Source organism: Bison bison, unplaced genomic scaffold, assembly GCF_000754665.1.
Source record: "Bison bison bison isolate TAMUID 2011002044 unplaced genomic scaffold, Bison_UMD1.0 scf7180017864066, whole genome shotgun sequence".
Taxonomy (NCBI): domain Eukaryota; kingdom Metazoa; phylum Chordata; class Mammalia; order Artiodactyla; family Bovidae; genus Bison; species Bison bison.
Window position 1 is genome coordinate 6399818 of NW_011494638.1, and position 11242 is coordinate 6411059.

Consider the following 11242-nt stretch of genomic DNA (forward strand, 5'->3'; position numbering starts at 1 on the left):
GCATTGCAGGCAGACGCTTTAACCTCTGAGCCACCAGGTAAGCCCTACAGATACTAAAACCCCCACCAAATGGAAGACGTTAACGACATGATGATCATGAGCATGTAACCCCTAGACTGGCTGGAGCCTGAGGACTGGCAATTTTAACCCGTGTGTTACCACCCTGTTACCTCACCATCAATCAGAGAACTGTACATGAGGCCATCACATACCTTACAACTCCTCTCTCTCACCTCGCCCTTAAAAACTTTTCCGTAAAACCCTTCAGGGAGTTTGGGCTTTTGGGACGTTAGCTCCCCTCACTCCGCTTTTGCACCTGCAATAAATGCTGTAATTTCCTGCACCACAACCTGGTGTCCGTTGCTTGCTTTTACTGTGTGTGGGCAAGGAGACCAAGTTTGGCTCAGTAACACCACCCCACATCTATAGTCAGGGTTACTCAAGTTAGAACAGGCTATCTTTAGAAAAGTAGTACTCTGCAAAATTCTCAGGTGAAAAAAATCTTCCATCGCATCTGCAGGATTCTCCGTCACAAGCAGTAGAACTGACACTGGAACCCAAGCAAACCCAGGCCCACACAGGGAAATACGTGGGGAAGAAAGCCCAGCCAAGGAGCCATCATCTTGCCAGAGAGCACTCAGCTTGAGATAGTACTGCCTTTGGTATCATCGCCACCAGCAGGATTTGCACCTTGCTGCAGCCACCAGGAAGAATTTCTCAGCTGATGAAATTTCTCAGCCACTGCAACTTTCCTTTGTGCAACCAAAAATATATTCACCATTCCCTAGAGGAATGACACAACTCTGATGTCTTTGAAATGCCTGCTTCTACTCTTATCTCAGGAGAAGGCAATGGCACCCCACTCCAGTACTCTTGCCTGGAAAGTCCCATGGACAGAGGAGCCTGGTAGGCTGCAGTCCATGGGGTCGCTAAGAGTCAGGCACGACAGAGCGACTTCACTTTCAATTTTCACTTTGATGCATTGGAGAAAGAAATGGCAACCCACTCCGGTGTTCTTGCCTGGAGAATCCCAGGGACGGGGGAGCCTGGTGGGCTGCCGTCTATGGGGTCGCACAGAGTCGGACACGACTGAAGTGACTTAGCAGCAGCAGCAGCAGCTCTCTTATCTCAGTCACTTGTCTACAGAGCAACCAGAGCGTCCTTCTAAAACCTAAAACAGATCTTGTCACTCCTATGCAGAAAGCCCTTCAAAGGCTCCCAAATCTTTACAATGGCCATCTAGACCTTACGTTATTATTCCCTCTCCACCACCTTGATCCCATCTCCTGTTACTCTCTTTTTCACTCTGTTCCAGCTGCCTGGCCCCATTTCTTGCTTTCTCCACACACCTAGCTTGTTCCCATCTTGGAAGCTTTATTTATTTTCCTTCCCTCAGATAAACACGTAACTTGCTCCCTATACCGTCCCCCTAAATAAAAGAGCACCTCATCACTCTTCCCCACCCTGTATTCTACTTAAGTTTTCTTTATTTTATCACAGCTAATGCTGTTCTGTGTGGTCATCTGTTTATCATCCATCTCATTCTAGTGGAACATAAACCCTACAGTCAGTGCCTTATGTTTCCATTTCTGTATCCCCAGAACCTGGATTGGGGCCTGGCTGAGAGTAGGTGCTCAATAAACATTAGACTTTACTGAAGTGGAAGTGAAATCATCTGGTGAGAAAAAAGGGTGAGGAGGAGGGTGAGAGGGTCTTCCATTGAGGAGGAGCATGGCTGGGATTTGGGAAGGCTTTTCTGGTAAAGTGGAGACAGCTGACCAGGAAACGCAAAGATCTGTCTCTAGAGCGATGAAAACACTAATGAGAATTGATATCAGGTAATAGGGACAAGAATCTGCAGTTGAGTAACTGTTTTTCTTTCAGCCCCACTCAGCAGCCTGGAGGCTTCCCCAGTGGCTCAGATGGTAAAGAATCTTCCTGCAATTCAGGAGACCCAGGTTTGATCCCTCTGTTGGGAAGATCCCCTGGGGAAGGAAATGGCAACCCACTCCAGTATTCTTGCCTGGAGAATCCCATGGACAGAGGAGCCTGGTGGGCTACAGTCCATGGGGTTGCAAAGAGTCCAACACGACTGAGCGACTATCACTTTCATTTTCACAGCAGCCTGGAGGAAAGTACACAGAAGCCAGTTGTATTTATTCAGCAACAGGGGTGACTATGTGGGTGGGGCAAAGGGGACCGGCGGAAAGGACCTTGCGATTCATTGGAAAGAAAGTACTAGAGGGAATGGGCTTTGGGGTTTAAGCTGCTTCGGGAGGGAAGTAAAGACCAGGACGTGGTCCATAGTATGAAGATGCCTGCAGGTGAGGGATGGCACTGTCCAAAAGAGGCTAATGAGCAGGACCACGTGGGAAGACCATGTGGAGAGCCAAGCCGGGGCGCTGAGCGCAGTGGAAGAACGAATGGACAGGAAGGGCACGGCAAAGGGAGGGTACATCGAGTCTGAGATCTCGGAGCAAATCAGAGTCAGGTCATATGTGTGTGTGTGTGTTAGTCACTCAGTCATGTCCGAATCTCTCACCCCGTGGACTGTCGCCCACCAGGCTCCTCTGTCCATGGAATTCTCCAGGCAAGAATACTGGAGTGGGGTGCCATTTCCTTTCCAGGGGATCTTCCCAACCTAGTGATCGAACCCGGGTTGCCTGCATTGGAGGCAGATTCCCTACAGTCTGAGCCACCAGGCAAGACACAAGGTTATGGGTAAGGCCAGGATAATCACAGGCAGATGTACAATAGCATATGATTTTTGTAAATTTTAGTAATCATAAGCCCTTTAGCTGCAATAATATCTTTTTATTTTTATTGTTATTTCACACATGATAGAGTTGAAATCGTTGATTTCCCAATGATACTTGAAGATCCTTTTTATTGTTGAACTACTCAGGTATTACTACATGAGAAGATCTAATGTAAAATATGGTGACTATAGTTGGTAACATTTTATTGCATAATTGAAATCAAACTTTGCTACACTGGCCAGCCTGTAAAGCCTTCTCTGTTAGTCTGCTAGAGCTGCCACAACAAAATTCCAGGCAGGATGGCTTAAACAACAGAAGTTTATTTTCTCACAGTTGTGGAGGTTGGAATTTCAAGATCAAGGTGTTGCCAGAGTTGGGAGGCCAGAGTCTTTGGCTTCTCACTGCCTCTTCACAAGGCTGTCCCTCTGCGCACGTGCACCCTGGTGTCTGTGTGTCCTAATCTCTCCTTAGAAGGATATGTGTCAGATTGGATTGGGGCCTACCCCAATGCCCTTATTTTCACTTAATTACCTGTTTGTAGGCCATATCTCCAATACAGTCACATTCTGAGGTTCTGGGCACTCGGGCTTCAAGATATGAATTGAGTTAGGGGAGGAGACACAATTCAACCTTTGACATGTTCCAAGCAAGCATTCTGTCTCAGACAATAAAACCAAAGGAAAATTCACTCATACCAAGCCACAGCATGCTAATTCATTACTTCATGCATTCTCATTCCACCAATATTTGATGAGAGCCATTTATTCAGTGACATGGTCTACATGAAACCAACAGAATAATCTTTCTAAAATGTGTGTCTGATTAGGCCTCCTTCCAGAAACTCTTGAATGCCCTTAGGAAGATTCCCAAACTTTAGCACAGTATACAAGGTAGCCAAAATGTGGATTCTGCTTACTTACACAGCTACAATCCCCTCACATGCCTTTTGCTCCAGCTAAACTCTTTGAGTACGGTGGTTCCCCAAATATATTATGCTGAGTTACTCCTAGCTGTATGGCCCTAGGCAAAAATATATTTATTCAACAAATATTTTATTGTCATCTCCTTTATCAACTGTGCTAGACTGTGGGGATGATAACAAAACTACGCCCTTAGAGATCTCTTAGTATAAAGGAAATGTTAGACAAGCAATCAAAAATTACAATCAACTGATATGCAATGTAGTCTGTGTGTGTGTGTGTGTCTATCTGTTAGTTGCTCAGTCATGTCCAACTCTTTGTGATCCCATGGACTGAAGCCCACCAGGCTCATTTGTTCATGGAATTTTCCAGGCAAGAATACTGGAGTGGGTTGCCATTCCCTTCTACAGAGGATCTTCCTGACCCAAGGATTGAACTCGAGTCTCCTGCATTGCAGGAAATTTTTACCTTCTGAGCCACTAGAGAAGCCTGCGATGTAGTCTAGAGGTATACAAAAATGTGTCAGGAGCTCAGAGGAGGATATTTATTTAAATTTACAGGGCATTAGTTTCTCCAGTAGAGTAATACACCAACCTCTAAAATTAGATGAAGAAGAAGGCCAATTTACAGCACAACCTATATGTTATGTTAATATATTGCTGAAATAAATCAAATATATGGTTCCAGTTATTAAGAATGAAATAAGTGACATCTTATGTAACTAATGAAATGGAAATTGGTTACACACCCACCAAAGTATGCAGAACCATGAAGTGGAAGTCAAAAATCCTCCCTTGTCAGAATGAATCCATCTCTGGAGTGTTTTTAAAATGCATACATGACAATCGCATGGGACACTCCACATGCCTAAGATACCCTAACTCATTAATCACATGAAATTAGCAGCCATCATCAGTCAATGTACTTTTAGTATCATGCAATTTGTAATAAAGATTACTTTATTTAACCTTAAAACCTTTTAGCATGTCTTTCAAGAAGTTACCAGAAAGTTCAAAGGAAAACTGAAGAAAGAACAGGAGTGATATTGTTAAGCAGCCAGGGTAATACAGACTGAAAAGCTTCCCTTTAGGACCACTTAGGAATTCTGGGTATAACGTGTGTCCCTTTGATTTTAGTGCGCCACTGAGTTCACAACAAGGAAGAGAAACTCCCAAGTGCTCCCAAGATATAACATAAAAGAAAGTAATACGTAAGTGATACGATGATGCTAGTGGTAAAGAACCCGCCTACAAATACAGGAGACACAAGAGATGTGGGTTCAATCCCTGAGCTGGGGAGATTCCCCTGGAGGGAGGGCATGGCAACCCACTCCAGTATTCCTGTATGGAGAATCCCACGGACAGAGGAGCCTGGTGGGCTACAGTCTACAGGGTCACCAAGAGCCAGACACCACTGAAGTGGCTTAGCACACATGCACAAATGATACAATAACAAAGCAACTACTCAGCTGGGTGAGGTGATACTGATATGCTTCCAGTATGTGTGGATTTTAAAGCCCACGTCCTGAGTCCACCTTAGGTGGGCAGTGGGAAGAGGACCCCTATCTAAAGGCAGGACTCTCAAAAGGCAGCAACTTCAGAGAAAGGCAGACTAACAATACTGTGCCCACTGGCACAGAGATCAAGGCAGTGTCTTCACCCACATTCTGGGTTAGGAAAAATGTCAGTCCTGATGGGGCACTTACCAATATATTGCCTCTCAGTTACAATTTCACCTTTGAGTACCTGGACTGTGGTAACAGATGGATTGGAGCCTGAAGCATTCCTCCTTTACAGTAAGCGTGATACAATACTTTGTCAGCAGAGGGCGCTGGAGGGACATTGCAGGAGGAAGGGGGCTTCTTCCTGGTTCCTGTGTGCTGGGTTTGGCTTTTTCTTGCTCTTGTTGCATGCTGCGTCAGCAGCGTAGGTGTGCAGTCACATCCAGTTGTGTTCTGCCCAGCCTTTCAGTGACCTCAGTGCCCCAGTCCAGGCCTGGAGACCACCTTTCCATGGCCCTCCCAGCAGAGGCACCAAGTGCTCCAGACTTCTTGCCCACAGTGGCATTCAAATCCCTGTGTGCACACACATAACAGCCTTGATATTGCCTGTACCCCAGACAGCTCTTTCCTGCCTGCCCAGGAACTGTGCATCTGCTTGAGTCTAGCCAGCCCTGTGAGCTTCTTGGTCTTCCTGTTAGCTTAACCACATCTTAGCAAAGAGGTCTGAACCCCAGCCTTGGGGTAGGGACCCCAGCCTAAGTTTGTCCTTCCTTTCAGCCTTCTCTTTACAGCTTTTTATTTACTCTCTTATCATAGCTTAATAGTTCCTTAAACTAACCTATTTAAATTATTGTGTGATTTCTGTCTCCTGACTAGACCCAGACTAGTACAACTGAGAAGTCAAAATCCCTGCCCTCTTCCTTATTAAGGGTTCAAATTTACATTACTCAGCAGAAATAAGCACAAAAACACTGTGAAGGAATATTTCCTAAACCTAGTTTGCCTGGCATTCTTACAGAGAAATCATGTTGAACACGAATTCATGATCCAAATTTTAAATACTCAGAAATAGATAATCCTTCATGAGGAAGTGTTGTTAAATATAACTATGGGGCTTAAACTATAATAATTTCTGATAATAAAACAATTCTAAAAGAAAAACTTATAAGTATGCTTAAAAGAAACTTTGTAACTTAGAAGAAACTACCTTAAATGTAAAGGGACTAAAAAATTGAATGAAAAGACAAAGATTAAGATCTTTGTTTTACTTCCTGATTTGGATGGTATTTACATGGATATGTTCATTCTGCAAACAATTTATATAGCTATTCTTTCATAATTATGCACTTTTCTGAAGGCATCATCTACTTCTTATGTGTTTCTAAATATATATATATATATATTTATACGTAATTTGGTCAAAGAAACTAGAAATGTTTTAGAACTAAATCACAATAAAATACTATATATCAAAAGTTTGAGAATGTAGATAAAGCAGTACTTATAAAGAAGAAATTATAAAGAAAAAATGAACTAAGAAACTATACAAAGAAATCAGGCGAACAGTAAATTTCAGAGAATACAGAAGGGAGGAAATCATAAGGTAGGGAAAACATGCCTGAGAAATTGCCAGTATTAGTAACTCTTTTGGTGTTAATTTGTCCTTGCCTTCACAATAGGCAGTTCACCTATGGAAGCAGGAGACCTGAGCCTCGAAGCTGCTTCTGCTCGCACGGCTTTGGTTGACCCACACAAATTTGGGCTTCAGTCTCAGTGGCCTCATCACTGTTCACTCGCTAAGTTGTGTCTGACTCTGCGACCTCATAGAGTTAGAATCCCTTGGACAGCAAGGAGAGCAAACCAGTTAATCCTAAAGGAAATCAACCCTGAATATTTATTGAAAGAACTGAAGCTAAAGCTGAAGCTCCGATACTTTGGCCACCTGATGGGAAGAGCCGACTCATTGAACAAGACCCTGATGCTGGGAAAGATTGAGGGCAGGAGGAAAAGGGGGAGACTAAGGACAAGATAGGTGGATAGCATCACCAAATGTACATGAGTTTGAGCAAACTCTGGGAGATGGTGAAGGACAGGGAAGCCTGGTGTCCGCGGGGTTGCAAAGAGTCAGACAAGACTGACACTGAACAACAGCGTGAGAAAGAGGAAGCGATGGCCCAGGGTGCACTCTGACCCTGGGAACCCTCTTCATTATCAACCTGGTTTCAAAAGGCTACACCCTGAGGGGAAAATGAACAGAAGTAAATCTGCCCTGAACTCAACCCCAGGGTACAAGCAAAAGTTGCCTCATGCTGAGGGCAGCTGGTGTTCAACTGAAACCTCCCCAGTTCTTCCTTTTTCCTTAAACTCTGGCCTGATGGTTCTTTACAGTCTCTTCATTTCTATAACATTTTTACTAGGTTTTAAAATATAATTTGGAGTAAAATATATATGTATACATATCTCTATATATTTTAGATCGCATTTACATGCATTTATCACAAGGAAGGGCTTGAAATACCTATCCCAGTGTTATCAGAAACCAAACTTCTTTATGTGGTGAACATATTAAAAAATCCCTCTAGGAGTTACATACACCAACCTAAAAGGTTAATGATTATCTGTGGGATGGAAGGGAGGAAAAAGAGATGGAGATGAGTCTTTAGCTTTATCTGTAATGTTTTATATCTTTAAAAGAAAACAAATAATGAAGAAAATTTGCAAAATATTAACATCTTTTAAATCCTGGTAGTAAATGGAAACAGACACTGGTGGATCACTTGCCCGATATCCATTGTCTCTTCCTTATTAATCCCTAGATCAGGTAGATCCTCTGGAGAAGGGAATGGCAATCCACTTGGGTATTCTTGCCTGGAGAATTCCATGAACAGAGGAGCCTGGCAGGCTCTAATCCATGGGGTTGTGAAAGAGTCAGACACAACTTAGCAACTAAACAACAACAATTTTGATGAGGCTGTTAACGTCACCCTTCCAAAGGGTGGGCAAAAGTCTCAGCGAATGGCTTCTTGATGCAATAAAACAAAAACCACAAGATTCTGTGTATGTTAAAGGCCCTTTTCTGTCTTCTTCCTACGTGGAATAGAAAAGATGATGGTGGCAGCAGCCTTCTTCACATCATGAGGATTGAAACCACTTAAAGTGAGGCTAAGGGCGAGGAGAAGCAAGAGAGAAATCTGGCCCTTGCAGGCATTTCTATGGTATTACATCTGCTTTGGACTGCCTCCCTCCAAACTTCTTGTGGCAGAAAAAATTAAGTTTTTAAAGTCACTCTTTTTCCTTTTTTGTTAAAAGCCGTTGAACATAGTCCTGCAAAGTACACTGATACCCCGATTGTGTTGTTTGCTATACTGAAATGATTTTAAATTATTCAAAAATTGAAAGAGGCAACAAAAAATATAGGAAAGTAGGAACAATTTTACCAAATGACTTCAGCCTCTCTACTCTGTTTAGGCTAGCTGAAGGGAATTAATGGCTGTAACACTGTGGTACCCTCTGTCTCTGAGAAGTTTCTTATGCAGAATCAGATTTCTGATCCAACTTTGAAAAAGAAACACAAGTGGAGTCATGTTCAATTCTGCTGTGTCAGATCGTTTCTTCTGTGGGTCTGAACACTAGTTGGGATGAGGACAGTCTTATCGCCTGCTTGATACTACATCTCCAGCTTGTGGAACTACGTCAGTTTGACTGATGTTACTGACATCACTTACTAAACACTGCTCGGTGGCTCATGGTCCTTAATCGTATCGTGTCCTAAGGTGAATCACATTAAGGTGTTCTGTTAGCAAACAACAGAAAATAACTAGCAATTACACAGGAAAAAAATGTATGGGAAAGCAGCTCACATGACTGAAAAGGGAACCGAATGAACTGATGGAGGAGGATACAGAAAGAGACATCTTCTAAGATTCTAGTGGCAAGAACAGCTCAAAGGTCTTGGCCAATCACTGATTGACTAAATGACTCCAATCATTTATCTCATCCTTGTGACACTTCAGTCCACATTCAAAGTCACAGATTTGTGTGTGTGAGAGACAGAAACAGACAGACAGACAGAGACATATTAGTTCATCGTTAGCAGACTTCTTGTCTGCTACCAGGATTTAAAGAATAGGACAAACAGAACCTTTAGATTCTGAAAGGAAGAGCATGCCACTGATCTGTCATCTCTATGCACATATGAGGAGGTTCATTGTTCTGAAAGTAATTTGGGCCACTATGACAAAGGAGTCTGGGTGCCAGGCAGCTAAAACAATGACCACTATCTAATGTCATTCTGTTAGGTCCATAAATTTCTGTCCTTTATTGTGCCCATCTTTACATGAAATGTTCCCTCGGTATCTCAATTTTCTTGAAGAGATCTCTAGTCTTTCCCATTCTATTGTTTTCCTCTATTTCTTTGCATTGATCACTGAGGAAGGCTTTCTTATCTCTTCTTGCTATTCTTTGGAACTCTGCATTCAAATGGGTATATCTTTCCTTTTCTCCTTTGCTTTTCACTTCTCTTCTTTTCACAGCTATTTGTAAGCCCTCCCCAGACAACCATTTTGCCTTTTTGCATTTCATTTTCTTGGGAATGGTCTTGATCCCTGTCTCCTGTACAATGTCACGAACCTCTGTCCATAGCTCTTCAGGCACTCTGCTGCTGCTGCTGCTGCTAAGTCCCTTCAGTCGTGTCCAACTCTGTGTGACCCCACAGACGTCAGCCCACCAGGTTCCCCCGTCCCTGGGATTCTCCAGGCAAGAACACTGGAGTGGGTTGCTATTTCCTTCTCCAGTGCAGGAAAGTGAAAAGTGAAAGTGAAGTCACTCAGCCGTGTCTCTTAGCTACCCCATGGACTGCAGCCCACCAGGCTCCTCTATCCATGGGACTCTCCAGGCAAGAGTACTGGAGTGGGATGCCATTGCCTTCTCCCTCAGGCACTCTATCAGATTTAAATAAAGGACAGAAATGGTATGGACCTATCAAAAGCAGAAGATATTAAGAAGAGGTGGCAAGAATACACAGAGGAACTACACAAAAAAGATCTTCATGACCCAGATAATCACAATGGTATGATCACTCACCAGACATCCAGACATAGAGTCAGACATAGAGCCAGATATCCTGGAATGTGAAGTCAAATGGGGCTTAGGAAGCATCACTACAAACAAAGCTAGTGGAGGTGATGGAATTCCAGTTGAGCTATTTCAAATCCTAAAAGATGATGCTGGGAAAGTGCCGCATTCAATATGCCAGCAAATTTGGAAAACTCAGCAGTGACCACAGGACTGGAAAAGGTCAGTTTTCATTCCAATCCCAAAGAAAGGCTATGCCAAATAATGCTCAAACTACTGCACAATAGCACTCATCTCACACACTAGTAAAGTGAAGTTGCTCAGTTGTGTCTGACTCTTTGCAACCCTATGGACTGTAGCCCACCAAGCTCCTCCATCCATGGAATTTTCTAGGCAAGAGTACTGGAGGGGGTTGCCATTTCCTTCTCCAGGGGATCTTCCCAACCCAGGGATCGAACCTGGGTCTCCTGCATGGTGGGCAGATGCTTTACTGTCTGACCCACCAGGGAATCCCACACACTAGTAAAGTAATGCTCAAGATTCTCTAAGCCAGGCTTCAATAGTATGTGAACCATGAACTTCCAGATGTTCAAGCTGGATTTAAAAAAGGCAGACGAACCAGAGATCAAATTGCCAACATCTGTTGGATCATCAAAAAAGCAAGAGAGTTCCAGAAAAACATCCATTTCTGCTTTATTGACTATGCCAAAGCCTTTGACTGTGTGGATCACAATAAACTGTGGAAAATTCTGAAAGAGATGGGAATACCAGACCACCTGACCTGCCTCTTGATAAATCTGTATGCAGTCAAGAAACAACAGTTAGAACTGGACATGGAACAACAGACTGGTTCCAAATAGGGAAAGGAGTACATCATGGCTGTATATTGTCACCCTGCTTATTTAACTTATATGCAGAGTACATCATGAGAAATGCTGGGCTGGATGAAGCATAAGCTGGAATCAAGATTGCCAGGAGAAATATCAATA